Here is a 25,958-nt window from a genome sequence, read left to right on the forward strand (position 1 = left end):
GGTGAGCATTCCAAGACGGCGGGGCAGAAGCTCAGAAGCTATGGCCTTTACTGACCTAGCCTTAAAAGTCACAAAGCACTGCTTCTGCTGACCTCTTCAAAGCAGCCACAAGCCTGCTCAGACTCAAGAGGAGACATAGATCTCACCTCTTGATGGGGGAACTATTATAGAATTTTAGAGTCATGTTTTAAAAACAACTAGAGTTTTCCCTTTAGCTACAAATTATTCATATTCCTCTCAAACAGAATATACTCTCCTATGCTCCCAAGAGTCTCATCCCATAATGACAAGAACTTGAAGTTTAGGGTCTGAGCACCCGAATCAGAATCAAATGCAAATGAGGCTTCTCAGATATACCATTCCTTGAGTATAGTTCCTCTCTATCTGAAGGTCTGTGAGTGAAGTTATCTGCCCCATGTTCTCTCCCATATGGTGATGGTACAGGCATCGGATACCTGTTCAAAAGAGGGAAAACAGGAGGCACATGGTGATTACTGGTTCATAGCAATCCAGCTTGGCACATGTTACTAGTTCCATGATTAGGGCTTAGTCCTCCCTGGAGATGATTTTTCAAGGCTCTTGCTCTGGCCTCTGGGCTTTTGGCTCCATTCTCTGAGTTATCCTTTTTTTCCATGAAAAATAGCCTGTGTTTGCAACTTAGCTTCTCCACCTTCTTCCTACTTATAATAGGTTAGAGATCCAAAGGGCTCTTTTGATTTCATATTGTCTTTTTCAGTCTAAGTTGATACAGTTTTTCTAAAAACTTTGTAGACTTACTGTTTATGAATTTATAATTTCATTGCATTAGACAGAAGTCACACCCAGTAACAAGCCTTTCTCTACCTTGGGCTCCTTGTGAGGCTACTGTGGAACAAGACAGATCTTTAGAAGCCCTATTTTTATCAGGGAATGCCTTCTAGACATGGCCTTAAGATCTTTAGAAGTCCTTTTGTCTGTCTGAAAGGGTTTTACAGTCATAATCTGGGCCTGAATTTTTTTTTTAAGATTTATTTATTTATCCCCCCTCCCCCCGGTTGTCTGCTCTCTGTGTCCATTCGCTGTGTGCTTTTCTGTGACCGCTTCTATCCTTATCAGCGGCATTGGGAATCTGTGTTTCTTTTTGTTGCATCATCTTGTCGTGTCAGCTCTCTGTGTGTGCGGCGCCATTCCTGGGCAGGCTGCACTTCCTTTTGCATTGGGCAGCTCTCCTTTTGGGGCGTACTCCTTGCGTGTGGGGCTCCCCTACACGGGGGGACACCCTGTGTGGCAGGGCACTCCTTGCATCCATCAGCACTGCACATGACCCAGCTCCATACGGGTCAAGGAGGCCCGGGGTTTGAACCGCGGACCTCCCATGTGGTAGGCAGAGGCCCTATCCATTGGGCCAGGTCCGGTTCCCTGAAATTGTTCTTGACAGACTTTACATTTGATCTTTACCTTGAATACATTTCTTTTTTTTCAATTGAGAAGTTGTGAGTTTGCAAAATAAACATGCATACCATACATGATTCCTATACATTACATCACCACCACCACCTTACATTGTTAAAATTGATGAAAGAACACTGTCATAATATTACTGCTATCTACAGTCCGTAGCTTACATTTGGTGCATTTTCCCACAAACCATCCTATTATTGATACCATGCATTTGTACTATATATTTGTTATAGTTCATGAGAGAACGTTCTCATATTTGTACTGTTAACTACAGTCCATTATTCACCATCGGATTCACTGTGTTATATGGTCCCATCTTGTACAATCCATCCAAAGTGTACCCTCAGTGTTTCTCAGTTTCATCACGGAGTTGTGTTGTTACTAGCTCAGTAAATTTGAGAACATTTTCATTACTCCAAAAGGAAAAATCCCATAACCCTTAAATGTCCCCATTATTGACACTTAACATTGATATAGTACTTGAAGACATTTCTTATGCTGAGAATTGTGTGCTGTATAGAGAGACTGGAAATGCGAAAACATAGTTTTTCAACCCAGCTAGTTCTGGCTCCTTTATATTTCCTCTAAATTTTGCTTGAAAATGCAACAGTTTGTTCTTTAGGACATCTCTCCTCTCATATTTTATCTTAAGCAACAAGAAGAAGCCAGGTAGCACTTTCAGAATTCTGTCTGGAAACCTCCTAAGCTAGACCACCAAATTCATTAAGTACGTTTCCTATTTTCCATGCTACCATAGGCCACAGAATTGCCTAACTTTAAGCCATTAAACAAGGATCTTCTTTCCTCCAGTTTCCAGTAACACATATTTCTTATATTCTTACTTTAAGCTCTCACCATTAGCCTCTAAAATCCTGTCTCAAAACCAATGCCCAATGCTGTGTTTTAGGTTTTCTTACAGGAGCACCACACTATTAGTAACCAAATTTGTTCTGGTTATCTTTGCTACGTTAAAAAATCATACAAACCTTTTAGTATGCACACAGATTCTGTGGGTCAAGAATTTGGAAAGGGCACAGGAGAGAAGGTTATCTTCTCCATGATGTCTGAAGCCTTGGCTGGTAAGACTTGAATGGCTGGTGGCTGGGGGATCCACATCCTAAGTTGACTTCTTTGCTCGCATGCCTGGTACCTGTTCTGGGAGGACTCAAAGGCTGACTTAATTAGGACTATGGACTGGAGTATCTGTATGTGAATTCTCTGTGGGGGTGTCTTCTGAGAGGGAATGTCCTGAGAGGGGACCTCCAAGAGCAAGCATTCCAAGAGAATCAGGCAGAAGGTGTATCATCTTTTCTGATCTAGTCCTAGGAGTCACATTACATCTACCAAACTCTACTGGTTGAAGAAGTCATATGTTTGCTCAGATTTAAGAGAAAGGGGCATAGGATTCTTCTCTCTATGGAAAGAGGATCAAATAATTTTGGATTAATGTTTTTTTTTTTTAAAAATACTGTGTAGTGAAATTTAGGGGTAATATGATCTGACTCTGTGGTCCAAAAACTTCTCCCCAGTGCCCTTATTCCCATATCTAGGAGTTTCACCTTCCAGGGTCTATGTTAGAGGATTCAAGATACCATTTTATTAAGCATGAGAGCATGTAGCAGTTTGATATGGTTTATGAATTCCAAAAATAGATATTGGATTATGTTTATAAACTGGTCTGTACCTGGGCATGATTAAATTACAATTAGTGCTTTGATTGGGCCATATCATTAGGGTGTTGAGTCCCTGCCCCTTCGTGGGTGGAGACTCACAGATAAAAGACATGACAAAGGACAGATGTTGGAGTTTTGATGCCGGAGTCTTGAGCTGGAGCCCTGGGAAGTCAGCACACAGAAGAGCTTGGGTGTGAGGAAAGAGAGGCAAGCCTCGGGAAGAGAGGAACCCTGAGGCTGGAGAGAAGCAAGCCTAGGGAAGAGAGGAACCTAGGAAGCCTGAGTCGGTAACCATCTTGCTCCAACACGTGGCAAAAGACTTTGGTGAGGGAAGTAACTTACACTTTATGGCCTGATAACTGTAAACTTCTACCCCAAATAAACAGCTTTTATAAAAACCAACCAATTTCTGGTATTTTGCACCAGCACCCCTTTGGCTGACTAATACAGAGCATTTCTATCTAAAACTGATACTCTTATTATTATTATCTTCCTTTTGTTAATGGCCCTTTTCTCCTTATTTCTCCTCTTTCTTTTTCCTTTTTCCTCCTTTCTTTTTCTCATTCCCTTCTTCCTTCCTCTATTTCTCTTCCTCCCACCTTCTCACTCATCTTCTTCCTCATCATCAAACAGTGTATACTGGACATTCCTTAATACCTGTTTTATTTTGTTGTTTGCAAAGCAATCAGGTTTTATTTGGTTGATTTTAGCTCTCAAGACAATCTCAAATTTATAACATCTCAAGCTGTAAAATATGAAAAGAAGACAAGAACATAATGGAGAAAAATAGAATAAAAAGCTAGAGTGAAAGTTGGTATCTTCATACTGTGAGTTCACTGTATCAGTAAGGAATAAAGTTGAAGGAAATTCTTATAAAACAAGAGATAGTCTATTGTTTTAACTTCCAGGGAGATAAAGTATGAGAAGCTATTCAGACTCCCCAGTTCCCTAAGGGTAGCCAGTACACAGTATATCTGGTACAAATGAGAGAAAGAAAACTGCTAACTTCACACAGATTTTCTTGCAGTGTCAGTGGATATTACTTAAAATGTGAGTGGAATTGGGGAAGGTGTGTTGGTCAGAAGAATCTGTTAGCATTCCATGAATATAGAAAGAAAAGAAACAAGTTTATTGAACCCATTTCTTAAGATCTTAATAGAATTAGTTGTCAGTCATAAATGTAAATGGAGGAATATAGTGATATGGGTACTCAAAAATCCTTGCTTTAGACTCCGTCAGGGTTATGCTTTGCTCACTTTATATTATTTGAGTCTACGCTAATTTATAGTGTAAGGAGTAAACTAGGACCTCTCTAGATAGCAGGTGAGTAATTGGTAATCAGCTTAATATTAAAAAATTAAACTGATACGCTACTAAGTGGAAAATGCCTTTGCATAAAATAGAGAGGATTTAAAAATTGGGACATGAAGTACTGTGCATGTGATATTGAACAGGAGTTTTAAAATAGCATTTTTTTGTAGCAAGTATCTTCTCTCAGATTTACTAAAAAATCCATATAATTCAATATGTTAGTGTAAAATTATTGCCTTGAGGTCCTTATGCCATGTATTCCTATTAACATCCAGTATGTGCCCTACTTAGACACTTTTAAGACACTCATGAAATTACTTAAATTGTCTGCTTCCCCTGTTAGACTGGAAGTTTCATGGGGATATTAAGTCTATCTTGTTTACATTTGTATCCTCAGCATCTATATATATTTGGTGAATAAATGAACTAGACACCAGGGCTTGAGAATTCTGTCCTTTACCTAATCATTAGCACTTCATGTTACTGAAGGATTCCTTTTTTTTTTAAATTGAAGTATATCATTCATACATAAACAATAAGGGTATAGTAAAGATTGTGAACTTGCAAAATAAACATACATAACATCACATAGGGGTCTCATCCATCACCCCTCCACCAACTCTTGCATTGGAAGCGAAGTAAGCCAGACACAGAAGGACAAATAGTGCATGGTCTCATTAGTATGAACTAAATACAAACAAAATGGGATTCCTAGGAAAAAAAAAAAAGGGATTCTTTATTTTTGCAGTTAGCCATACCTTACTTTATGCTCCAGGAATACTTCATATATCCCTCTGTTAGCATGTATCTCATATTGTAATTATTTGCTTATTCCTGTGCATGGCAATAGATTGGGACTCCTGATAGCAAAGAGCATGTCGTATTCATCACTAATCCACCATGCCTGGCAAAATGCTGAGAACTCAGCAAATGTTTGTGAAATGGTTGAATGAATGAATTTTTTTCTGCCTTTCTTCCAAACAATAGGCATTATGCCTCCTAAGATCTTTTCTTTTTACTTTAAGCAGTTTAAGAGCCTCTGCATGACTGTAAAGTATCATAATAAAATAACCAATTTGGCTTATTAAACATCCCTTTGTATTATTTTCATTAAATATTCATTTAAAACCTTTTATTTTATATGAGAACAAGTGAGATTAAGATATTCAGCATATGTTAGTAGTTATACTAATAGTAGTGGTAGTAGTAGTACTGGAAATAGTTTTAGGCATTTATACAAATGTCTTCAGTTAGATGACACAAAATATGTATTTAATTTATTATTATTAAAACTGTCAATGGTTAGCTTGTTGGTGACTGAAATTCCACTGTACCCATTATAAAAGTGTCCTAATAAATATGAAAAAGATAATTCCTCCTTTTGGAAATATTGGAATACATTATCATAGAAAAAAATGTCATTTTTGAGTGTCAAGTGTTTCATACTATCCATATAATCCTTATATAATCTTATTAAGTAAGAATTATTGTACTCATTTTATAGGTGAGAAACTGAGGCTGAGAGGGGATAATTCGTTTGTCTCAGGTCAACAGCTAATAAGCACCTGAGCTGAGATTCAAACTTGGGCCTATCTGACCCCAAAGCCTGTTGTCTTAAGCAATATGCCTCCTCCCCAAGATTTCAAAGTGAAATTTTGTCCCAACAAATTGACTGCAAATAATCTTATGAAATTAATAACTACTGCCTTGCAAAATGCATGATGCTAAGGACATACCCATGTAATTTTCTATTTCTTTTCTATATATAGATATAAAAGGCCCCAAATATTTTTCTTTGTAACAGCATATGTGATTCACATACTATATAATTCACCCACTTAAAGTGTATAAATCAGTGACTTTTACAATATTTGCCAGGTTGTGCTACCATCACCACAATCAATTTTTTAAAAAGATTTATTTTATTTATTTATTTCTCTCCCCTTCCCCCCACCGCCCCAGTTGTCTGTTCTCTGTGTCCATTCACTGTGTGTTCTTCTGTGTCCACTTCTATTGTTGTATTGTTGTCAGCAGCACCAGGAATCTGTGTATATCTTTGTTGCATTATGTTGCTGTGTCAGCTCTCCAGGTGTGCAGCTGCCACTCCTGGGCAGGCTGCACTTTCTTTCACACTGGTCGGCTCTCCTTACGGGGCGCACTCCTTGAGCGTGGGGCTCCCTTGAGCAGGGGGACACCCCCTGCGTGGCACGGCACTCCTTGCACACATCAGCACTGCGCGTGGGCCAGCTCCACACAGGTCAATTTTAAACACTTTTATGACCCCAGAAGAAATCCCTTACTCATTAGATGTCACTACCCATTCCCACCCGCCCCCCAATTTCCCCTTGCCTCAACCACCTCAAATCATTTTAATGTCCTAAAATATTTTCTATTTATTTGCCCTTGGAAACAATCATAGGACTTTAATATGCAGCTATATTCTGAGTTTGTGCAGCACATTTATAAGTTCTTTTTATAACTATAGAATTGTAGAAATCTTTAGTGGAAAGGGATTTAGAGATTATTTCATGTAACCAACTAGTAGAGAGGAATCTAGTGAAAAGAATTCAATCTCCTCAGCTGAATTTATTCTGTACCCTTTTGTTGACTGTCATAGATATAAACATTTTCTTCTTTCTTTGTGGTTTTCTCCCCTCAATACAAATGGTCATTTCTTGAATTACAATGAGCCAGGCTATACATTTTACAATTTAAAAAATGGAAAGTGGATTTGGCTCAACTGATAGAGCATCTGCCTATCACATGGGAGGTCCAGGGTTCGATCCCCAAGGCCTCCTGACCTGTGTGGTGAGCTGGCCCACTCACAGTGCTGATGTGTGCAAGGAGTGCTATGCCATGCAGTGGTGTCCCCTGTGTAGGGGAGCCCCATGTGAAAGGAGTGCGCCCCATAAGGAGAACCACCCTGTGTGAAAAAAAAAAAAGTGCAGCCTGCCCCAGACTGGCGCTGCACACACGGAAAGCTAACTCAGCAAGATGATGCAAAAAAAGAGACACAGATTCCCAGTGCCGCTGACAAGAGTACAAGCAGACACAGAAGAACACACACTGAATGGACAGAGAGAGCAGGCAGGCAATTGGTGGTGGTGGGGCGGGGGATGGGGAGAGAAATAAATTAAAAAATCTTAAAAAAAAAAAGATCGATGATGGTAAAAAAAAAAAAGAATTGAAAAAGAAAATAGTATTTCTTTCATTCTGATTTATGTGTAATTTACCCAAAAAAACCCAACTTCTTATAGTAGAAAAAAATTTAAATACACAGTAGTGGAGAGCATAATATAGAATATATTTAACACCACCTATATAGCTACCCATTACCCAGTTATCAATACATGACCAATCGCTTTTCATTTATCCCTTCACCCATTGCCACCCCCCAACTGAATTATTTCAAAATGATTCACAGACATATTGTTTCATCTATACATAGTTCAGTGTGCTTCTTAAAAGATACAGACATTAAAGAAAACAAACATTAATGCAATACCATTATCATATCTTAAAATTGCCAATTTTTAAAAAATATCATCATATATGTCATGTTTGTTCAAATTTCCCCAATTGTCTCGTTTAAAAAAAAAAATCAGTTTGTTTGAAGCAGGATCCAAAGTCCACACTTTACATTTTTAATGTATAGCTTCCTCTCCCTCTTTCCCTGCCCTACCTTGCCCCTTCAAAACTGGGTCCTTTGCCTTGTTGTTTCTCATATTCAGGATTTGCTCACTGCATACCTGTGGTATTGTTTAAAATTTTCTTTCCTTGTAAACTGATAATTAGCTCAAGAAACTTCATTTGATTCAGGTTCATTATTTTGACAGGAATATTTCATTGGTGGTACTGTGCATTGCCACAAAGTATCTGATTGTCACTGTTTTGTGATGCTAGTGGCCATTATTTCATTTGAGGTTTGTAAAATGGTTATTAGTCTAATGCATCCTAATGCATTTATTCTTTCTTCATTTATTGGGTGGAATATTTCTATAAAGAAAACCTTTACCATATTGATAACAAATACAGTTTGTAAGGAAAGGCAGGTTAAATGCTTCATTTCCTCTCTTTATTTACCAGTTTTAAAATAATGAATTGGCTTCCTAACATGTTTTAAAGGCCAACCAGGTTTTGTTTTGTTCGTTTGTTAATATCATTATGAACTTACAGATTTTTAACATATTTGATGTGCTTTAGTCCATTACAGATATTATTCTATTAAAGTTCAAACTTGAAAATGAACATAAAATTTAAAAATTTGATCAGTTAAGAGTAATTACATTACAGTTGTTTTCTACATAGAATTTATTTAAATAATTAGCTTCCAGATACTTACATGTGATTTTTGTCAAGAATTTATCTAATACATAAAGTAGGATAAACCCACTCAGGGACTTTCTTTATGCATATATACTTAAAGGAATGTGTGTGTATCTCTAAGACTGTGTTTGATGTCCTAAGGAAAGATTACATATTTATATCTAACCTTTATAAACGAGATCTGAGTCATCTGCTTTGAGCTAACATTGTTCCTGAGGTGGCAGCCATTCTGCAGCTGCCCTTCTGGACTTTCAAAATAAACACAGCCTCCTTCGAGTAAGTTCTTCAGCTCTGACCACAGGAGGGTAGCCGGACTAATGCTCAGTGATTTGTCAGGCTTACCTCCATTTTCATAGTATTCCTATCAAAGAAATTTTTCCTAAGTGTCAAATTGCTGATTTTTCCAGTGACTGAAAGGTTTCATGGGGACCTCTGTTGTTATTTACATGTATATAGAGAAAATTGCAATCTGTGAGTAATTTGAAAAATTTCAACAGTTTCAGCAGTAGTGATCTAGAAATTGAATGGGTTTCAAATACAATATTCCAGTGCAGTGCTGCATATATAATGTATGTGCAGCATATGCTGAGGTCTTTTTCAAAACATTTACATTAAACCTGTCAGGTATTTATGAATAGCAAAAATTAATTTCCCCTAGTTCTGTCATCAGTTAAAGAAATGGATTTTAGCATAGAAGACTGTCAGTGTTTCCAGCATACTAGAACAGCTCACTTCAATGTCATAGTATTACACCAGGTGGCCTTCTAAGAGTCAGCTTAATGTGATTTCAAATGATAGGGTAGAGAATGTGAGGGAAATTAAAATAGTATCATACTTATGATTTAAAAGCAAGTTAATTACAAGGGCTTGTTAATAAACAAAGAAAAATTCAGTAGTATTATCTGTTATATAGTATATCAATAACAAGCATGATGCTTTGAAAAATAAATCTACCACTTTGTGACTTTGAGATGACTTAAAAATATTTAATTAAATTGTTGACAAATGTGTAAGTCTACTAATGGCCTTATACCATTTTGAGAGAATTTTTAGATATTCATTTTAGCTGTTAAGGCCCTCTAAAAACATTGTTTAACTGAAAAGATTAATTACATTTCTGACAATTTATCTAAAATCACTGATCATGTGTTTGATGTGAATGAGTCCAACACAGTATACTTTGTCAATGTTCAGTTGATGCATTTTCTTCAACTGCATAGTTTTTAGGATTCTTAAAGGACCAAAGCACAAGCAATATCACTATTACTAAAATAAGAGATATTTCATTTGTTGAATGATTTAATATTTTCTGATGGTCATGGGTGACATGTCTTCCTGCTGCTCCTGCCAATGTATTAAAGAGAAAGAAACGGGGAGGGTGCCTAATGCATTTTAAGAAGAAATTGTTTAATTGTGTGATGGCCTTAAAGGGATCATTTTGCATATTAACTTGCTGAATGTGCAATATAAGTATTTGTGTAAAGAGCAGAGGCCGATGTTTTTAACTATATGGCTTATGAAACTCTCATTTCTAGTTACATGGCAAACTGAGGACAGATTCCTCCCTCTCTGGATTATAATATTAGTAGTTAATAAACCTATTCTTTTAAAGATATTCCAAGGAATTTTAATAGTTTTTGTTCCTCTGTTTTTGAGGTTAAGAATCAAGTCCAATTCTTAACAGGTCTCCTTTTAATTAATGGGTCCAACTCAACTAGGTTACATGGAGGTCAAATCCCAGAAATACATGGCTCTTCTTACACAATGTTTTAGGTGGTTTTCCTTTTAAAAATTGCCCTGTTTAATATACCATGGAATAATTTGAGACTGTACAACCCCATTATAAAGGATTTCTTAAGGTTCTTTAAATGTCCTGGCTGACAGCCCACAGCTAACACTGCTGTGCTGATGTGGATACAAGGAATTTCATTTGAATGAAAAAGACAGCTGACATTATATTCAAACATAGTTGTAGCATTACTAATCACAGAAGCCAATGCTTTGATTCCAGTTGTATGTCCCCTTTTCCATAGGGCTTCTCATTTTACTATTACTGTTTATTAACATCATGTATATCTGCTTTATATAAAATAAATAATACCACAAATCTCTTCAGTATAAATCCACATCTGTTTTATTTGAGGTTTGTCTTTGATATAATACTTTATTTTCTCAGTTACAACAGGTTCCCTTTAAGAAAAATAAGCCAAATGTTTTTAACTCCCATTTAAAAAAAACATAATTTCTGCATTAATTTTTTTTTTTTTTAATCACGGTGTTAAAGTGCTATGTCACAATTCTAAGGCATCTTCTAGAGGACTTTAAGCATTAGAAAACAAAAGGCAGGAAAATATTTTTAGGGACTATTCATCTGAGTTAGAACAAATGTTAGGTCATAATAACTGAGAATTATGACTCTTGATTCTATTTTCTTGTAGTGCTTGCCAATCTCTTATGTACAGTATGTAGTACTTACATGCATTTTCCTGAATGTCTCCTCAATTATCTAGTGAGATTTTTATCAATATTTTGATCAATTAGTCAATTAAAAATGTTACTTTACAGTGCAGAGAAGGGCTAGTTATTTACTTTTTCCTTTTTTTCTTTTTGAGGTAACAGGGGCTGGGAAATGAACACAGGACCTAATATGTGGCAATCTGGCAGTCAACCACTGAGCCACATTGGCTTCCTTGAGTTGGCTTTTTGTTTGTTTATTTTGCTTGTTTCTTGTTTCTGTCCTGTTAGGAGGCACCGGGAACCAAACCCAGAACCTCCTGTGTGGGAGGCAGGTGCCCAACTACTTGAGCCACATCTGCTCCCTGTTATTTACTTTTGAAGTATTGATATGGTGGAACAATAAGATGTCTTGTTGATCAAAGAATGTACAAATGTCTAAAATATCACAGTTACGTACATTACCACATGTTGACAAGTATACTGGCATGAGAAATCAAAAGAAAGTAAATCTGGTGATGTGTTAGTGTAGAAATAGAAAATAGTTAATAAAATATGAACCATGTGTTGGAAGGAATCTGGAAATCCCTTAGTCAGAAGCAAACTGGGCAGAATCCAGTTCATGAATCTTGGTCTAGAATCCAGCTAGACTTCTGAACCAAGATTTCCTTCTCTTTTAAGCTGAGTTCCATTGAACTTCCAGTAGGGGAAACTGTTAAATGCTAAAATAATGTTTAGTAAATATTCATACTCAGGTATAATGGTTGAATATTTGAGCAAGGTAGTTTTAGTAAGTATGTTCTCTGTGCATTTCTGGCTTACCTTCCTAAATAAGCTGTTTCATGTTGTATTTCTGGCTCCTGACTTGACATTTTTAAAGTATTATTAATAAATCTGTATTCTCATGAAAAGGTGCCACTGAATTAGATTTAAACACCAGGGTGCATAAGCTGTAATTAGAGTTTTAATTTTAAAACAAGGTTTGAGTATCTTCTTGTGTAGCATAGCATTTGGGATTCAATTTGATCCATGCCACAAACATTTATTGAGTTCTTAATACATGTCAGGCCCTATATTAGGTGCTAAAAATGAATGCAACAATTTTCCTGACCTCATGGAGCTTATAGTATATTGGAGAAAACTGTCCTGCAAATATGTAATGGTGCTGCATATTATTGGATGCATACTTTCCAAATGGGGCAAATTACATTTTCTGTGGAATGTAGGGAAGGTATCACTATTAAGGTGCATTGCTGTGGTGGACAGAGAATGGAAGAAATGAAGCTGAAAAAATTAATGAGGACCTACTAAGTTCATGTTAGAGAATTTGAATTTTTTCCTAAAAGAAGTTGAATGCAATTGAAGATTTTTAACCATGGTGACATATTACATTTGTGGGTTAGAAATACAATTTTAAAATGGCAAAGTAAAAATGGCAGTTACCCCCATCTTTTCTTAGAAATTACTCTGAAGGGAAAATCCTGTAATCTCATAATGGGAATGGATGCATAGGCTGGTAATGGGAGCTCCTCTAAAAACTTTGGCAAGAACTGTTGAGAAGCAGGGAAGGTGAACTGAAGCATGTTTTAGGAAGCAGGCTTTCAGGAAGGTGGAGTTGCAAAGAGAAGATTATATTGTGAGCCACCCTGCAGTGATAATTTCATCTGGCTCAGGTAAAGGAAGGTTCGGTCATATGTCATAAGGAGAAATTCTAAATACCTAATAGCCTGGATTATGACTGTAGCCTTCGCCAACATGATCCTCGTGCATATAGCTGGCCCTGGAAAAAAAGAGAAAAAACAAAAAGAAAAAAGCAACTAAGAGAAATGCAGGAAAAAAATATACACACAAAAAGAGTGGCAGAAAAGTGTTAGAAAAGAATAGAGGCAAGATAAATATTTGGTCATGATTTTTTTAAAAGCAAAAATCAAGACAAAAAAATCCCTAAGAAATCAGGAATCAGTTGCGTCTATAAAATAAGACCAGAAATTAAAGACTTAAGAAATCAGGGAAGATATGGTCATTTACCTGAAGGAAATGAAACATGAGTTAGAAAAGTCCAGAAAAGAAGGAATAAAATAAAAACCAGTACAAAAATGAAAGCCATATTAGAGGGAGTACAAAGGAGAATAGCCATTACTGAAAAGATAAGATATGTAGATGAGGAAAAGTAAGCAAAATGAATTAGGAATGAAAAAATAGCTTAGAAGCAAAATGATAGATATGAAAGACAGACCAAGGACACACAATATACATATAATTGGTTTATCCCCCTCCCCCCCAAAAAAAGAATTGAAATAGTGTAGCAGGTCTTGTTTTAGCTATCAATTGCTGCATAACAAATTACCCCAAAATTGTTTCTGAGTGTAAATTCAGGTGTCTTAGTTGGTGGTTCTGGCTTGAGATCTCTCATGAGGTTCCAGTAAAAATGTTGGCCAAGATGCAGGGTATTATATATCCTGCCATAACCCACTGAATGGACTGGGAGAGAGTGTAAACTACAACATAAACTATAATCCGTGTTGTGTAGCAGTGCTTCAAAATGTGCTCATCAAATGCAACGAATGCACCACACTAATGAAAGAAGTTGTTGATGTGGGAGGAGTGGGGGATGTGGGAGTGGGTATATGGGAACCTCTTTTATTTTTTGATGTAACATTTTGTGTGATTTATGTATCTTTTAAAAATTATATAATAAAAAAATGAAAAAGAATTTTGGGGAAGGAAAAATATACCCTCACTTCTATGGTCAGCTGATTTTATATACACATATATACATACATATATACACACATATACATATCCCTTAAACATATGAAAAGATGTTCAATTTCACTTGTGTGTAAATTAAAACTCTACTGAGATACCTTTTCTCAACTATCGGATTGCAGTGAGCATGGACTGTAACTATGGGAATATGAGTAATACGTATGTGGGGATATTGCAGAACAGAATGTAAAAGTTAAAAACCTTCATGATGGGGTTATTGTATAGCTACTTTCAGTTGAGAAAAACAAGGAGAGACTGTGAGAGGTAAATACTCTGATTTCCTCAGAATTTATAGCGGGGGGTAAAAAGATTCAATCTAAAGCTGAAATATCAAGTAATAGAGGTATATACATTATATGTTATATATATACTTAAAGACATAAAATGTACAAGGATCTTCATTGTGACTTTTCTTATTTTAATGTGGTTACAAGAAAATTTTAAAATGCATATGTGACTCACATTATATTCTTATTGAGCAGCACAGTTCTTTATATTCTGATATGGAATGATCTCCAAGATACATTGTTAAATTAAAACCTAAGTACAGAACAGTCTATAAAGTGTTCTGTCATTTGTGTGGGAAAAAGGAGCATACGTATGTATATATGCAAACTGGTACCAGTGTGTGTCTTCAGGGTGAGGAACTAGGTGGCTGGGCCACACGATGGGAGGAGACAAATAGTAACTTTTGTTACTATTGTTTTTTGTGTGTGAAAGATTCATTTTATTTATTTCTCTCCGCTTCCCCCCTATTGTCTGCTCTCTGTGTCCATTCATTGTGTGTTCTTTTGCGTCTACTGGCATTATCCAGCAGCACTGGGAAACTGCATCTCTTTTTTGTTGTGTCATCTTGCTATGTCAGTTCTCTGTGTCTGCAGCTCCACTCCTGGGCAGGCTGCGCTTTTTTAACATGGGACGGCTCTCCTTTTGGGGCACACTCCTTGTGCGTGGAGCACCCCTATGTGGGGGCACTCCTGTGTGGCACGGCACTCCTTGCGCATAGCAGCACTGCACATGGGCCAGCTTACCACACGGGTCAGGAGGCCCTGGAGATCAAACCCTGGACCCTCCATATGGTAGATGGATGCTCTATCAGTTGAGTCACATCTGCTTCCCTGTTACTATTGATTTTATATCATGTGTGCAATGCATATTTAAAACTTTAAAAGAAAAAGCTTTATGCATAAAGATAAAAATGCAGGGAAGTGGACTTGGCCCAATGGATAGGGTATCTGCCTACCACATGGGAGGTCCGCAGTTCAAACCCTGGGCCTCCTTGACCCGTGTGGAGCTGGCCCATGTGCGGTGCTGATGCGTACAAGGAGTGCCCTGCCACGCAGGGGTGTCCCCCAAGTAGGGGAGCCCCATGCCAAGGAGTGCGCCCCGTAAGGAGAGCTGCCCAGCGCGAAAGAAAGTGCAGCCTGCCCAGGAATGGCACCGCACGCCGCACGCACGGAGAGCTGATGCAGCAAGATGAAGCAACAAAAAGAAACACAGATTCCCGTGCCGCTGATAAGGATAGAAGCGGTCACGGAAGAACACACAGTGAATGGACAGAGAAGAGACAACTGGGGCGGGGGGTGGGGGAGAGAAATAAATCTTCAAAAAAAAAAAAAGATAAAAATACATTATAATGTAATGCTAAATTTAAAAGGGTAAAAATTTGAATAATTATTCTGACATGAGTTCGTTTGGGAAGATCGATTTGAAAACAAAATAGTCAAAATGATCACATTTGTATCTACATGACAGTGAGTGTTTGATTTATTTCACTTTTTCTTTTCTTCTTTAATTTTTGGTAGTTTTCCATTTTCTTTTAAAGCACATGCCATTATGAAAATATTTCAATTAGAGAGGATGGACAATAGCAGAAGGAACTATAAAATAACTGAGATATAATAATTTGAAATGTAATTTTTGAGTCCTGTTGGCACCCAGAGAGCCATACTGTAATGGACAATATTGAATACATGTAAACTGAAAATGAGCAAAAGAGAATTGATAGACTCTTTAATTAGAATATTGTGTCAATCAAGGAGAAGTTGGAATTAATCACATCAGAGAGTAAGAATCAAGAGGCACTACATCAAAAATAAAATCCTTGAGGAGCAGATCATATTTAAAGATACTATATTAACTCATTGTTATATAACATTGTAGTAGTTAACCAACTACTTAAAAAAACTACCTGTATTTGCATAGATAAATTTTAAATGGTAGTTTTCTACTCAGTCCCACATCCCCTTTATGTATACTTTGTGTCTGCTGCCTTGCTATCCCGCCCGTTTTTTTATAAACTCTTTAAGGATAGAGATTTCAAGTCTGTGTGTGTATTAGTCAGAGTTCTCCAAGGAAATAGAACCAACATTTATATACATAAATATAAATATTTTGAGATTTATTTTAGGAATTATCTCATGTGACTGTGCAGATTGGCGAGTCCAAATTCTGTAGGGCAGGCAGCAAGTTGGGAACTCCAATGAAAGTTTTTGATGCGTAGCAGGAGAAGCTGGTAGGCTGAAGTAGAGATGGAAATTCTTTCTGACAGCTGAAATTATCAAGTCTCTCTTCAAGGCCTTCAACTGATTGGTTGAAACTTCTCTCATTGCTGAAGGGAATCTCCTTTGTCCTTTGATGTAATCAGCCATAGATGCAATCAATCCACAGATTATTTATTAAACCCATGAAATAGCCTCACAGTAACAGTCGGGCCAGTGCTTTGTTTGACCAAACAACTGGACACCATAACCTAGCCATATTGACATCTGAACTTAAACATCACAGTATATATTAGATTTCTTTTTATATATAGATTTTTTCAGATTATTTATTTCTCCCCACCCCATTGTTTGCATTTGCTGTGTCTATTTGTTGTATGCTGGTCTTCCTTTTTTTTTTAGGAGCCGCAAGGAACTGAATCTGGGACCTCCCATGTGGGAGGGAGGTGCCTAATTACTTCAGCCACCTCTGCTCCCTACTTTGCTGTGTCTCTGATTATGTTTTCCTCCATGTGTGTCTTATTGTATCATCTTGCTGTGTCAGCTGGCCGTCTTGCTCATCTTCTTTAGGAGGCACTGAGAACCAAACCTGGACCTCCCATGTGGTCGGCCAGAGCTCAATTGCTTGAGCTACTCCATTTCCCTATATATAGTTTTATATATAGTAGGTAATAATTAAATATTAACTAATGAATTGTAAGAGACTTAGAAGTTGAGAAAAATATAACCAAACCAGTTAACTTTAAGATTTTTGGTTCCTTCAATCAGAGGATGAAGAGGGAAATAATGGGAAGAACATATCAGAAGGAATACTCTCTTAGAGTCTTTTTAAGGAACATATGAGAGGAAGGCAAAAATGAAATTATCATGGTTGATTATCTACAGGGTGATCAGATAATTTATCATCCAAATTCAGACATCTTAGGATCCTATCAATAACATGCTAGAACAACAGAGGTAAGCCTGGATGTCTTGGACAAAGTGGGAACTATGGTTCTGCCATCTTAGAGTTCCTGTGAATAGTTTCTCTTGCTGATAGGCCATTTAGTCTCTTAGATTATCATTTGCTTTTTTTTAAAAATTACACTAATGTGACCAATACACTCAATATATTCTGGTAACTTTCCTATCCCTGGGTATAGATTGGTTTTTCCTTCAAAGCTATTTTCTAACTGAGTCTGAGTCTCCCCACTAGGAAATGATCATTGCCTGCACAGACCCCTTCTTCCCCAGGGAATTCCTTCCTGGAGCATGTTCTCTATTGCTATCTGTCTGTCTGTGTCTCTCTCTCTCTCGCACACACAAGAATTATATATTTATACACATACATACTTTTTAATGTTTTTAATTTTTTAACTTCAAACTTACAGAAAGTTGCTTGATTTGTACTCATTATACCCTTTTCTTGTGCACTAATTAATTACATTTTGACCCATTTTGTCTCATTATATGTGTGTGTTTGTTTATAATTAAGTGTATATATATTTTTAGAACCATTTAAGCATACATTGCAAAACATGATATCTCTTTACCCCTAAATACTTAATGTGAATTTTCTAAGAACAGAGTATTCTCCTGCATAAGCACAGTACAATGATCAAAATCAGGAAATTTAACATTGATACAAAACTGGTGACTAATCAATTATTCATATTCAGATTTCATCTGATTGTCTCAGTGATATCCTTTACAACTATGTTTTCCCACTCCAGTGTCCAATCCAGGATCATGCCATTTCATTTAGTTGTCATGTTCATTGACTTTTTTTTTTTAAGTGTACAGGACAGTTATTTTGTTGAATGGCCTTTGGGTTTGTCTTATCTTTTCTTATAATCAGACTCAGGTTATGCATTCTTGGCAGGTATATCACAAAAGTAAAGGGTCCTTATCAGTACATCATTAGCAGGGCACATAATATTGGTTTGTTCCATTATTGGTGATGTTGATTCTGATAATTGGTTTTGTAGGTTTTTGCACTATATAATGTTTTTCCCTTTTTAAATAATAAGTAATCGTGGGAAGATACTTTGAATTTATTTAAATACACTATTCCTCATCAAAATTTCATCTACCAGTTTTAGTGTCTATTGATGAATCCTGCCTGAATCAATTATTATTATAATGGTTGCCAAATGGTAATTATCTATATCCTTCCTCCTAAATTTGTTAGTTAACATTCTATGGTAAGAAAGAGCTTTCCCAGAGCCTCTACAGACTTCAGCTCCTACACTTTGATTTATTGGACTTACCCCACTCAGCTAACATGGAGTTGAAGAATGTCAACCACCACACCATGGAGCCTAGAGTGTCTACAACTGAAAGCAGGAGGAGTGCATCCAGTATCCATGTAGAATCTAAGCCCCCACTTGACATAGATGTGCAATGGACACAACCAAGCCAATGTCCACAGAGAAAATGTGGAATGGGTGTGGGAAGGGTAGCCATGGTGGCTGCTGGGTTTGGGGAATGGGAGGAAGAGATGAGATGTGGAGGCGTTTTCGGGACGTGGAGTTGTCCTGGGTGGTGCTTCACGGACAATTACGGGACATTGTAGATCCCCCCAGGGCCCGCTGGATGGAACGTGGGAGAGTGTGGGCTATGATGTGGACCATGGACTATGGGGGTGCAGTGAGGCTCAGAGATGTACTTACCAGGTGCAATGGATGTGTCACGATGATGGGAGAGAGTGTTGCTGTGGGGGGAGTGGGGGGTGGGGGCGGTGGGGTTGAATGGGACCTCATATTTTTTTAATGTAATTTTTAAAAATAAATAAATAAATAAAAAGAAAGAAAGAGCTTTCCCTTTCCCTCTCATATGTATGTATGTACATATATACTTATGTGTGTATGTACTTGGATCTTTTCTTACTGTATGTGTTAAAATTTATTGCTGTCATTATTTATTCCGATGCTGAAATTGTCCCTTATTTTGCTAGTGGGACCTCCTGCAAGTGGGCTCTTTTGTCCTTTTTATATATCTCTATCATTCTTTGTACATTTTTTTACTTTCTGACATAAGAAGGTTTTCCTGGTTCTCTTGTACTTAGCCCCTCTGTCATGGAATCAGCCATTCCTCTAAGGAACCCTCAGTCTTTTTAGTATAAAATGGTAATATGGGTTCCAGGTGTGCTTATTGCTATTGGAATGTCATTGTCCTCTCAGGGGACAGAGCTAAAACTTATATATTTATGTTTATGAATTCATTCTAATATATCTCCAATTCTAATCTGGTACTACAGTGTTCATTCTTTTTTCCCTCTTCATATTTATAGCTCTCTCCTTTATCACTGAAAAATGTGGTTCCCATTATCTTCAATATAGTTACTCATTTGCTGAGTATATAGAAAGTAGTTTCAGAATTGGAACCCATAACACTACAAAAAACCAACCTATTAACTAGAGTTCATTATTTGTTTACCATTCTTTTTGTCTTTAGACTGGGGGTATAAAGTCAAAATATTGTGTTACTTGAGTTAGTCCCCACTCCCACTACCACCTTCAGCATGGTTATATTATTTATTTGAAATACTATTAAGTTCATTTGTTTCTGTTTGTGTTCCATTTTAAGGTTTTCTTGGTCCGCCATCCTTGTTAGTTAGGTGTCATTTTATTTTTTTACTACATAAACTATTATCATGGTTCCAAAAGTCAAAACTTTATAAAAAGATATATCAGAGCAATGTTATTGTCCATCCCCCACAACCAAAATACTTGCACCCCATTCCCATCCATCCTTTCTGAGTAACCTATCTCTGGTTTATCCTGCCTGTATTTCTTTTGGGGAAAAAAAATGCTGATATGTATATTTTTTTATTTTATCATCTATCTTACACAAAGGTACTGTAGTAAACATACTACTGTACTTTGCTTTTTTCCCCCTTAACAATATAGCCTGGAAATCACTCCATATCAGTTGATAGAGATCTTCCTCATTCTTTTTTATAGCATTTTATTGCTTCATGTTGAAATGCCACAATTTATGTTACCATTCTCCTTGTATAGATATTTAGATTGTTTCCACATTTTGCACTTAACAATGCTGCAACGAATAACCTTGAACATATATATTTTTAATGTAGGAGAAATATACTATCACTCAACCTCTTCTATAAGGTTGGCAGCCCTGAGAATTCCCTTTCTAATGTTGCATATTATAGATATATTCCTGCTTGTAAAGGATCAGACATTTCCACATTCAATGAACATTATATTTTTGTATTGTTCCAAGTATTTTATTAGGGTATATTCTTAGAATTGCAAGTGCTCAGTCAAAAGGTAAATGCAAATGTAAGTTTTTAAAGAAATTGCCAAATTCCCTTTTATGTGGGTTGAACCAGTTTGCATTTCCATCAACAATATGTCAGAGCACTTGTTTCCCCCCAACTTTGCCCCAGAATATTTTGTCAATATTTTTAATTTTGCCAATCTGATAGGTAAGAAAAGGTATTTCAGTATAGTTTTAATTTGTATATATTACGAGTGATGTTGAGCATCTTTTCATATGTTTAGGGGATATACATATGTGCATGTGTGTGTATATGTGTGTATATATACTTCTATGTTTTGATACTTGACTATTATATCTCTTTTCAGTTTTCCAATCAAGCTTTTTGGTCTCTTCCCCCCTCAATTTTTGAGTCCTTTATCTTTGTTATGCATCGCAGATGTTTTCTACAAATTTAATGTACCATTTGAATTTGATTATGGTGCTGTGTTTGCTTGTTTTGATTTGGTTTTCCTTTTGCCATGCAAAATGTTTTCTTTATTTTTTTAACTTTTATGTAGTAAAATTTATTAATTTTTCTTTTATTACATGTGATTTTTAAGTCATAGTTTTTCCCTATACCCAGGTTATAGAGGAATTTATGTGTGCTTTCTTAAAGTGCTTATAAATTATTTCATTTTTCATATTTAGATCTCTGATCCATTTGAAGTTTATTCTTGTGAATGTTAAGATATGTCCATTTTTATCTTTTCCAAATGGTTTTCCATTTATTCCAGCCCCTCTTACTAAAAAGTCCATCTTTATCCCAATGATTTGAACTGTCACCTTCATTATATACAAAATTCCCATATATACTTGGGTCAGTTTCTGGACCTTTTGTTCTCTTCTACTGTATTCCTGTGCCAACACAATGCTTTAGTTATAGAGGTTTTTTAGTAGGTTTTAACATCTGTATGGTTTGTCTTCTCTCATAGCTTTTCTTTTACAATGTTTTCCTGACTATTGCATGTTATTTTTCTAAATGAAACTTATTAACAACCTATCTAATTTTATAAAAATTGCTGGTATTTTATTGAGTAGGCATTAAATTTATAAATTAACTTAGAACAGACATCTTTTTGATGTTGAGTCATTCTACCTAAGAACAAGATGTCTTTCCATTTGTTGCATTTCAGATAATTACCATTTGGCAACCATTATAATAATAATTGATTCAGGCAGGATTCAGCCATAGACCCTAAAACTTCTAAGTACACTTAAAAAAAAGTCAAGGTCAAAAGAGACAAAGAAAGGCTTAGAAACTGTTCTGGATTAAAGATGACTAAATGAACATGACAACTAAATGAAATGGCATGATCCTGGTTTGGACACTGGAGTGGGAAAATAGCTGTAAAGGATATCATTGAGACAATTAGATGAAATCTGAATATGAATAATGGATTAGTTACCGATTTTGTTTCAATGTTAAATTTCCTGATTTTGATCATTGTGCTGTGCTTATGCAAGAGAATACCCTTGTTCTTAGAAAATTCGAGAGCTGACGGCTAGCACCCGTCGAGAGCTGGCGCAGCAAGATGATGCAACAAAGGGAGACAAGCAGACACAGAAGAATGCTCAGTGAATGGACATAGAGAGCGGATAGCAAGCAAGTGGCAAGGGGGGGATAATTTTTTTTAAAAAATCTTAAAAAAAATTCACTAAAACTGGTGCATGAAATTTTGATGAGGAATAGTGTATTTAAATAAATTCAAAGTATTTTCCTCATATAGATTTTGTGCAATTTTTGTAAAGTTTACCCATAAATATTTTATCATCTTGGTTGTTATTGAAAAGGATGTTTCTCTACCATTATATTCTTGAGCTGGTTATTATGTGTAAATTTTAAGGCTCCTTAATTTCTGTATATAATTTTATATCTGCTATCTTATTGTATTATTTTACTGTTTAGGCATACATTATATTTTTACAAAGACTGTTACTTCAGAACTGCTACTAAGAGTAGCTATACCTTTGTCTCATAATCAGTATAATCAACTCAAACCTAAATATCTCCTGTGCGCATAAATCATTCTCAGATACTGTTAGGTGTTTAAGAAGGCATGTAATTTTTTCAAGTCATTTGGTGTATGCTCATCAAGTGTAGGACAGTCACTATACAAATATATTTTCTATATAGCCTTTAAAAATCAGCTTAAAGATCAGAACAAATACTTATTGAGTTATTGCCATGCATAGACATCGCTAGGCATTTGAGGTTACAAAAATCAAAACAAAGACCTCTCATTCAAGGAATGAGCTTCAGGTTTAACTACTCATAACATATACACACACACATACAAATGACTGCCTAGCAGTTCAAGGCATTACATAGAAAGTACTAAAATGGATTAGTTGCAAGACAAGAATTCAAAGGAGTTGAGTGAAGGAGTCATGGACCAAGTAAGAAGACTGCCAGATTTAGAGGAGGAACAGTATTCAAAAATGCCACAACCTTGATATTGGGATAGCAGTTATGGAATACATAAGGCAAGGAGAAATAAGATGTCATTCCAGAATGACTATCTCATGAACTCTGTGTAGGAGATAAGATTGAATGGATGTTTTTACATGTTCATATTATTTTTGCTGCTGCTGATATACAGATATTGAAACAATAGCTTTCAAACATGGTTCCATTCGGGTTTACATTATGGTTTATATTTTAGACTATACAATTTTCTAAGTTTTTAGTTATCTTATGTTTTACATTATGGTTTACATTTTAGCTGATAGACTTTTATGCATTTTTGGTGTAATTTAACATGTCCTATATCCATCATTGCATGATCTCGTGGAACACTTCCATTGCCCCACAGTTACACTGATTCCATCTATTCAACACCTCTTTCCCCCTCCCCTCAGGGCCCACCGTGACAATCAATCTTCATTAATTGAAGGACCATATTCAGAGATACTTGCAACAATGTTGAGGGCTTGACATACTGGACTGCCCTAACCCATTGGGAGCCATCAATTCTCTTCAGAGATACAATTCTCTCTGTTTTGAGAACATTGGTCCTCCCCAGGATATGATTATACCTTCACTTCCATTGTATGGGTCTCCAACCAAAGATATAACCCACTATACAAAATAAGCACTCACACACTCCCTAGAAGCTTGCCCTGTGTCAGATGCCCTCCTTTAAGCATCTTAAACAGGTAACTTTTCATATTATATTTTCTAAAGAGTTTTCTCTACATTTCAATTTCAACCACATGTGTGGGGCATTTTCAGGATTTGGAGTTGTCCTGCCTGGTGCTGCAGGGACAGATGCTGGACTTGTGTGTCCTGCCATGGCCCACTGGGTGGAATGGGGGAGAGTGTAGACTACAGTGTAGACCACTGTCCATGTGGTGCAGCAGTGCTCCAAAATGCATTCACCAGGTGCAGTGAATGTGCCACGATGATGGAAGAGGCTGTTGATGTGGAGGAGTGGGATGAGGGCGGTGGGGGGTATATGGGGACCTCATATTTTTTTTAATGTAACATTTAAAAGAAAATAAAAAAGAAGAAGAAAAAGATTGAATGGAAATATAGACTAATTGTCAGATAGTGACCAGGGTGCCAGGTTAAAGAGCTTTTTCTTTCTTTCATCCTCCATTCCTCACTCTCATTAGCTTTTAATAGGCACATTTTTCTTTCTTAGTATAGTATAGAACATAATTTAATTAATGTTTTGAAGTGATCAGGGACAAGATTTTGTACACCAATGTTTATAGCAGCACTATTCACAAAAGGTGCAAACAACACAACTGTTCATCAGTGAGTGAATGGATAAACAAAGGGTGGTACATACATACAATGGAATATTATTTAGCTGTAGAAAGGAATGATGTTCTGATATATGCTACAGACAATGTTGAGTGAGCTAAGCCAGACACAAAAAGGCAAATACTGTATGATCTTGCTTATGTGAAATACTTTAGAAGAAGCAAGTTTCAGAGAGACAGATGATAGTTATAGGTTACCAGCAGTGAAGGGGACCTATGCAAGTTCTGTGGGTTCTTTTGCCTGGTGCAGAAAATTGTAGTCCATGCCAAGGTTTGATCACACAAGGGAAAGTTTTATTAAGCCAGTGGAGGTCTGGAGACAGTTTCAAATCTGCTTCCCTGAAAAAGGTAGGATAGGTTTTTTATTATTTTCAGACAAAGGGAGGTAGATAGGGATGTTGGGATGTTAGAGATTGTTTGATTTGTTTAATTGGAAGTGTTAAGTACAGTCCCAGAGGTGGCTGGGGTAAGCATTGGGTTTCAGGTTACAAACTGGGTTGTAAATTGCTTAATGAGCATCCATTAGAAACCGACAGTGTCCAGCTAGGTAATACAGAAAGTTGTAAATAGTTCAATCCACATAAGATAATGCCAAACTAAACAGTTTGGCTGGAAGTATTACATAAAGTTGTAAATCACCTAATTAACATGACTAAAGCTAAACAAAGTGGTCCATAGAGGAGCTGTTAAGGATTGACAAAATCCATGCATGGTTGGATAAGAGAATACACATAGGGTTATTTAGGAGTTAAAGATTACAGAGTTATAAAAATAAAACATAGTATTTAGAATCAAAGAGATAAGTTTCAGATATTTGTCCCTAGTTACTTTTAAAAGTTAATAATTTAATGACCATGGTTATTTGTTCCCATTCTTTTTATAAATTCCTCAGTCTTGCCATGCTCAGACAAAGTGAAAGGAGTGGAAAACAGGAATTTGCTAGGTGCAGATAAGGGAAAGTAAAACAGGAATTTACTTTCAACCAACTAAAGACTGTTACTTGGTAATAGATAGCAACTGCACAGCTACATTGCTATGAGATACGAGATTGAGATTGCATTGTTAAAACTAAAATATTCATTAGCTCAATCTAAAAAATTAAAGCTATAGGGTAACATATATATGACTGCTTTTGGACTTGCAGCAGCAAAGAGGGTGATTACAGCAGGAAGAGGAAGTTAAGAGGAAGTTATAGCTTAATGGTTGAGAAGTTTCTGTGTGAGGTGCTGAAAAAGAAGGGGTAAGAGGTGCCAGTGATAGGAGCAAAACATTGTGAATACGAGCAACACTACTGAATTGTACACTTGAATGTGGTTAAAATGGGAAATGTGCTTTGTATTGATTACTACAATACAAAGTTGAAAAAAAGAAAAAGAAAACCTTAGCATTTTATGAAGACTTTAAGAAAAAGTTGAAAATCTACCAAGTGCCTTCCTTTAGTGTGCATAGT

At 36.4% G+C, this 25,958-nt stretch overlaps 1 protein-coding gene and 1 non-coding gene across 2 annotated transcripts in view; one reads left to right on the top strand and one right to left on the bottom strand.

Moving 5' to 3' along the window:
- Window positions 1-25,958, top strand: part of CAMKMT (calmodulin-lysine N-methyltransferase) — a 444,428-nt gene that overhangs the window by 179,633 nt on the left and 238,837 nt on the right. The window lies entirely within an intron of this gene.
- On the bottom strand, window positions 20,545-20,672 carry LOC111763641 (small nucleolar RNA U109). The gene has a single exon (XR_009181357.1). It is a non-coding gene; the product is annotated as a small nucleolar RNA U109 (small nucleolar RNA).

This window comes from Dasypus novemcinctus, chromosome 17 (assembly GCF_030445035.2).
Source record: "Dasypus novemcinctus isolate mDasNov1 chromosome 17, mDasNov1.1.hap2, whole genome shotgun sequence".
Taxonomy (NCBI): domain Eukaryota; kingdom Metazoa; phylum Chordata; class Mammalia; order Cingulata; family Dasypodidae; genus Dasypus; species Dasypus novemcinctus.